The following is a 7251-nucleotide window of genomic DNA, read 5'->3' as shown; positions in this document are numbered from 1 at the left end:
AGGAGTTTCCACCGGACCAGCAACCACTCCGGCATCCATCTGGGAACAAAGTCGAGCAATTTTGTCTTCCAGAAAACCTGCAAATTCCTCAGCACACCCCTTCAGGTGGACCTCAATCTCCTTCCTTCCCCAAGAGGAGGGGGCTCACCTTAAAGAGAATCGCTGGGTGATTATCTGCAGAGGCACTTAGCACTTAGTGTGGAGAAGTATTTACACTTTGCTGCACAAATCACCATGAGGTGGGCCTTAATAGCAGCTCTTACCTGTGTTCGATCAAGTTCTTCCACCAGTGGCGCTCTAGATGTCACCTCATGTATTTCATCTGTCTCAGTTCCTCTGTATACCACAGGGCACAAAGAGATCTATGGGTGAGGAGAAGTCGCAAGGGTGCAATCCTATCCAGAGCCTTAGTCACCTTCCTATTCCAAACAGTGACTAAGAACTTGATTAATATCACTTTGTATAATTTTCATGATTTATAAAGAAAGATTTAGGTAATTCTTTCAATCTCAGTTTGGGTACAAGCTTATTCGTAATATGAATTGGTGATTCATAGTAATGTTTAAAACTATGCTCAAAGTCTATCCCTAATACAATCAAGTTTTCCACTGAGACTTAAAATTGGCAGAAAGAATGAAATTAAAGAGTACAATGGATCATTTAACACAGAACAAAGGGATAAAATCACCTGCTAAAAGTCTAAAACCAGCCAATCACTTACACCAAGCCTAAAAATATTCAGATTGACAAAGACATTAAATGCTTTAATTGAAATAAAACATTTAAAGATATTTAAATATTAAATGGTCCAAAAGATCAAACAAGTCTTTGAAGATCATAGAAAAAATATAAAGAGACCAGAAAAATTCTTCTCAACATTTCACAATTTATAGATATTCATAGTCATTCTGTACACATTGAGACAATTTAGAGATACGAGCCACATTTCAATCCATTTTTTTTCTTTGTAGTATAATTAAAAGTGACAACTCAAGGTATAATACATCACAGTTCAGTGTGATCTGTGTACAGTTTTTTTGCCTTCCCTTCTGATTCTTCCCAACTAGCTTATATGTTTGTCTTGTTAAGTCATTTTTTATATTTAATGATAAGGATTTATGGTAGTACTCACAAAGTGTGTTTTAATATGCTTTTTCTTCAAATGTGAAATTGCATCTGCTTGAATTAGCCACAGTGCAATAATATTGTCAAATATATGGACTGATATATTTGACCATAATTTACTGATATAATCCATTACCTTGGATTCATACTTCATCACATTTAAAGTAGATGTATTGCAAAATATTACTCCCTTTATTCATGCAAATGAATCAAAGAAGAGCAGAGCTCATTGCTGACAAGAAAAGAAAATGATTTATTGAGTTGCAATCAACAGTTTCCATATGACAAAGAAAAAGGAATGGCATTTGTAGAAAAAAAGTAAGTTTAAAAGGAGAGTTGAATTTCTAACATAGATAATGTTATTGGTTTTTAGTTTCATCAACTTGGAAGTCAGTGGTGGGATTCAAAAAAAAATATTACTGATTCTGTGGGCATGACTTGGTGGGCATGGCTTGGTGGGTATGGGAGGGAAAGATTTCCATTCCCACCCCATTTCAGAGGAAGGATACTGCAAAATCTCCATTTCCACCCCACTCCTGGGTGCAGGTTACTCCAAAATCCCATTCCCTCCCCACCCTACTAACCTGCTTTCCTGCTCTGTTCTCCTGTGCAAGTCACCAAAAAAAGACCCAGCCAATCAGCTGGGACTCAGGAGGCAAGGAATAGATGGGGTAGAGGCCAGTCAGAGGTTGCATTTGCCGGTTCTCCAAACTACTCAAAATTTCCACTACTAGTTCTCCAGAACTGGTCAGAACCTGCTGCATACCACTTCTGTTGGAAATGCAGAAAAGAACAACTAAGATGATTAAAGGACTGGAGACTAAAGCATATGAAGAATGGTTGCAGAAATTGAGTATAACTTCTCTAGAGAAATGGACTAGGGGTAACATGATAGTAGTATTCCAGTATTTTGAAGGACTGCCACAAAGAAGAGGGGATCAATTTATTTTCCAAAGCACCAGAAGACAAGACAAGAAACAATGGATGGAAACTAAGGAGAGAAGCAACCTAGAACTAGAGAGAAACTTCTTAATAGTGAGGACAATTAAGCAGTGAAACAGCTTTCCTTTAGAAGTTGTGGGTGCTTCATCACTGGAGGTTTTTAAGAAGAGACTGGATAGTCACTTGTCTGCTTGAGGAGAGGGTTTTCTAAAAGACCTCCAAGATCCCTTCCAGCTCTACTGTATTCTGATTGATTGATTGATTGATTGATTGATTGATAAAGATTGGCTGTTATGTTGACAGTTCCAAGAAAGGCCACCTTTTTCCAGGAGCCATTCATGCAGACACAAACAGTTTCCTTCAATTGGCTAATTACACTAATGGATACAATTTCATTGTTTTAAATAATTGGAATGTGGTAAGTAGTTAACCAGATTAGCATAGGAAGGGATGCCTTTTTAGCCATGCGTATTCAATTGAGAGATATAAAGTGCCAGCAGCAAAGTCGACTGCTTTGCTAATCCCTTCAATGAAAGGGAAATTTAAGCCTTTTTACAGCCTAACTATTTTTGTAGAGTGCTGATTAAGCAAACCATCTTTTCCATATCTACAATGACAAGATTGCTCTAGGTATGGAGAAAGGAAGAAGGAGAGTCCACATGTTTGAAGATGGTTGGGATTGTGTGTGTGGTGTCTTTGCCATTTTAATTGGTTAAGTTTATTGAAGAATTGAAATTATCTTCACAGATGACTTAAATATTATTGGTTTAAATCAGGTGTGTCAAACTGGTGGCCCATAGGCTGGATGTGTCATGCTGAGACCATGCCCACCCTGGCTACGCAAAGGTGAAAAATGAAATATCATGTAATGGCAATGCGACGCCTTGAGTTTGACATCTGTGGTTTAAATGAAGTAGTTGTAAATATGACTAAGCAGTTGTATGGAGAAATGAGGCAATTCACTTCCAAGTGGTCCCAGTTGATAATTTGGAAAAGTAGTAAAGTCCTGTCTTGAGAGAAAAATGGTTATGTGGTAACTGGTTTGCTTGGAGGCTACACAAAGTTAATAAAGAAAAAGTAATTAAAAGGATAGTGATTACTAAATGAAGCCTCCCACAGTCCAAAATCATGTAAAGAATCGTATAAGGTGCCTTCCCCATATTGATTCACCTTTGGAAAATAAATTATTGATGTGTTAATATCCTTTCAAAAAGCAGGCAAGAAGTACAGTGAAAAAAATATCAGGGTTATGTATATTTTGAAAATTATTCAAGATAAGTACTTTGGGCCTCATCGATGAACTGATGTCTTATTAATGGAGCTCTCACAGCTCTTTCTTTTTTCTTTCTCTTCCCTCCCCCTCCCCTCAGGAATATGTAGAAACATTTAAAATTATTTTATGCTATGGACAGTTAAGTCAACCACTTTGGAATAGTCACTCTCTTTCTCTCTCTCAGCCCAACCCACCTCACAGGGTTGTTGTGGTGGAGAAAATAAGAGGAGGAAAGTGTGTTGAATGTGTTTGTAACTTTCAGTTATTTGGAACAATAATAAAGGCTGAATGTAAATAAATAAAATAAAAACCACTTTAATTTGCTTTACAAATAAAAAGGAAGGAAGGAAGGAAAATAAAGAAGGAAGGAAGGACCATCTCTTTTCCTTCTACTTTTAGATTTCCATAAATTAGAGCTCAAGATTCTGATCAGCATTATTCAAAACAAAAAAAGATGACTGCATTTTACTATAAACAATGAGGGCATTCTATTTAAGCTAGCATAAGGCATTTAAAGTTTTGATTCAGAAAAATTCTTCTCAGCATCTAATAACTGAACATACTTTTATTCTGTCCTTCTAATTGGCGCCCTCCTTACTTTAGATATTCTAATACATTCCAAATAACATCAAAGCTTTCTTTCTTTGTTTCTTTGTTTCTTTCCTTCCTTCCTTCCTTCCTTCCTTCCTTCTTTCCTTCCTTCCTTCCTTCCTTCCTTCCTTCCTTCCTTCCTTCCTTCCTTCCTTCCTTCTTTCTTTCTTTCTTTCTTTCTTTCTTTTTCTTTCATAATTTATGGCTAGCTTTACTAATGTTCCACGACTACCCTCATTATTCCTGGAATATGGCCACAAATGAGCATCCTCCCAAGAGAACACTTTTCATTACAGGAAACTGCTTATTCATGCTGTTATTACCCAGTACTTTGTTAAAGAAATTGCTGAGGGATTGTGGTGCTTTTCCAATGGGAACAAATGATTTGGAAATATTATTTGTTGAATGTTAGCCACCAGATTTCTGTTGAATGTTGGTTATCAGAAGTTTGAAAGCTGTGCAACTTAGACATACCCTGAGGGCATGAAATGTGTCTATAAAAGTACACTTCTGTAAAGGATGAAACAATAATTTGATGAATGGCTATATCAACATTACTTGTTATTTGTAAACAAACCAAAAGCAATATTTGTCTCTAGTTCACTGTTTCATCCAAAGGAAGTCAAACAGGGTTGTGTTTGGCATATGATGTTATTCATAATTCATGAGGGCCATGGGTGCACAGTCCTATTAATTCTGTACCTTTTTGTACATAATTGAATATACAATTCAGTATTGCAGACTAACTCTGCCTATTGCCAGGAATTTGATCCTGACTGGCTCAATACGACTCAGCCTTCCATTCTTCTGAGGACTGTAAAATGAAAACCCAGATTGTTGTGTCCTCTCTGGTATACTGCTGGATACTACCATTGCCCAATATTCTCTTCAATAGGTGAATGGTGATATAGGCTTGATAAATAAAGAGTAAGCACTATGCAACTCACATTAATGATTATCGAGTTCTTAAGAGAGTTGCATGGATTGAGAGGCCAGGACACAAGATGGAGGCCGGGACACAAGATGACACAAGATAAATTATTCCCATCATTGCCAATGTTGTTTCCAAAAAGACTAGAGTAGACTAGACTAGATTGGATTAGATTAGACTAGATTAGATTAGATTAATAGAGTTGGAAGGCACCTTGTAGATCATCTAGTCCAACCCCCCATCCAAGCAGGAGACCCTACACCATTTCTGACAAATGGCAGTCCAATCTCTTCTTGAAAGCCTTCAGTGATGAAGCTCCCACAACTTCTGAGGGCAAGGTGTTCCATTGGTTGATTGTTCTCACTGTCAGAAAGTTTCTCCTTATTTCCAGATTAAATCTCTCCTTGTTCAGTTTCCCTCCATTATTCCTTGTCTTGACTACAGGTGCTTTAGAAAATAGCTTGACCCCTTCCTCTCTGTGGCAGCCCCTCAAGTAGCCCCTCACTACTTGTTCCAATACTTGATGGTTCAAGAAAACCACATGGAGCCTGCATAATTGGGCCAACCCAGTGAGTTTCACTTTGAGCAATGGAAGAAGAAAGTTGTACAGAAAACATACATGAAATGAATGAAGAAAGTTGTCATAGGAGATAATGAACCTAACTCTATCTATCCCACTTCCCAGAGACTCAGTTTCATTATTTATAGTTTTATTATCCACAGTTTCATGCTGCAAGGGATTGAAGTCCATATTTGCATATGTATCTCACTGTCTCAGAATGTGTGCAGACAAGATGGATATATTATGTTTTCACTTTTCAGAGCTCATAGATCATAAAAGATGTGCAAAAATGGAAAAGTAATTGTACTCCAATGGACGTGGTAATTTGGAAGCTGGAAATAAGATGTGTCATGCCCCTGGTGGAGACTGACTCTGAGGGAGAGGAGGAACAGCCGATAGAGAGTGGAAGTATGGCTCCGGAGGTTGTGGAGGAGGCTGGGGAAGGGCAGAGCCAGCTGAGCAGTCAGAGGAGGATCCAGGCTCATCCCCTATCCATCCTAGGGCATGCAGGGAGGAGAGGATAAGGGAGAGATATGGTCTACTCAGGAGGAGAGGACCTTGATCCTCTTCATGGGCTGCAGCTGTGACAACTGAATAAGAGTATGGACCTGGGTACTGGCAAATGCTGGAAACAAAGTGTGTAAATATCTTTAGTTTATAGTTCCTCTCTGAGTTTGGCATCCTTCCCAGTATGTGTTATCTGTGGACATCCTCCAACCCTTATCTTGCCTGGTTTGTGTTGCTTTTTTCCTTCTTCGTGTAACTGTGTGGGAGGTTTTTTTTGTCTTCCATCAAAGATATTCAGAGCTTGGAAGCAAAGTGAAGGAACAAAAGGGGCTTCACCTGTTTTCTGTGACTGTGTTTGTTTTGTATCCCACCCTGGTCATCACAAGATCATTTATATGCAGATCATTTATATGCAGATTGAGAAGGTTTACCTTGATTTTTTGTTAGGGGATAAACTATTTTGTGAAAAGAATACATGGATGGATTTAAGACAGTGGTTATGATTTTAGGTAAAATGAATCATTGGATGTCAGATGGTGTCATCTGATGTCAGATGATCAGATGTAAGTGGTTTCCTTAAAATAGCACTATATGCAGAGGAAACTAGAAATGCTAATGAAACTATAAAATTGCAGAATTTATTTGGTGTTATTTTTTTAAAAAACACTGGCTGATCCTTTCCCTGCTGAATCATTTAATCCACAGTGTAACTAATTAGTACAAAACCTATGCCTCCAAGACATATTTTCTGTTAGATAACCATACACACAAACAGAAACACACAGAGGTGTTGATGAGTTATAAGCTTCATGTGTTGCTGTAGAAATGCTGCAAACTAATAGAGATCTTAAAACGGAGATCAAATACTCATATCTATTCCCAGAGCATCTTAATATCATTTTTCCCTTTAATTTTTAAATCTAATAAATCTTCACTCTATTCTTATGCATGAGGAAGCAGAGATTTTCCCTTTTTGATTCTATGAGGTCTCCGTGCTAGAGCAGCTGTTTCATTATCTGTGCATCTTTAATTGAAAAGGGAATAGCTTAAATCCTCCATATATTAAAATGCAGACACATTAACTGACTTAGAAATTAGTATTTATAAATTCATGAAGTTTTAATCCATAAATCTTCAGCTCTGCAATTGTTTTCATTATATGCAACTGATTTGTTGTCCGAGAAAAATCAAGTAATATTACACCAAACACTGGTTGCAATAATCATGTTGTAATACTTATTTGTATTGCTTTTTTGCGATATTATTGTGATGCTTGACATTTCTAATTTTGTTATATTATCCCATTTTATAGGAACTTAG

Source organism: Pseudonaja textilis, chromosome 3, assembly GCF_049901715.1.
Source record: "Pseudonaja textilis isolate UNSWEBS1 chromosome 3, rPseTex1.2, whole genome shotgun sequence".
Classification (NCBI taxonomy): Eukaryota; Metazoa; Chordata; class Lepidosauria; order Squamata; family Elapidae; genus Pseudonaja; species Pseudonaja textilis.
The sequence above is the reverse complement of the archived record's forward strand: the minus strand, read 5'-3'. Positions refer to the sequence as shown.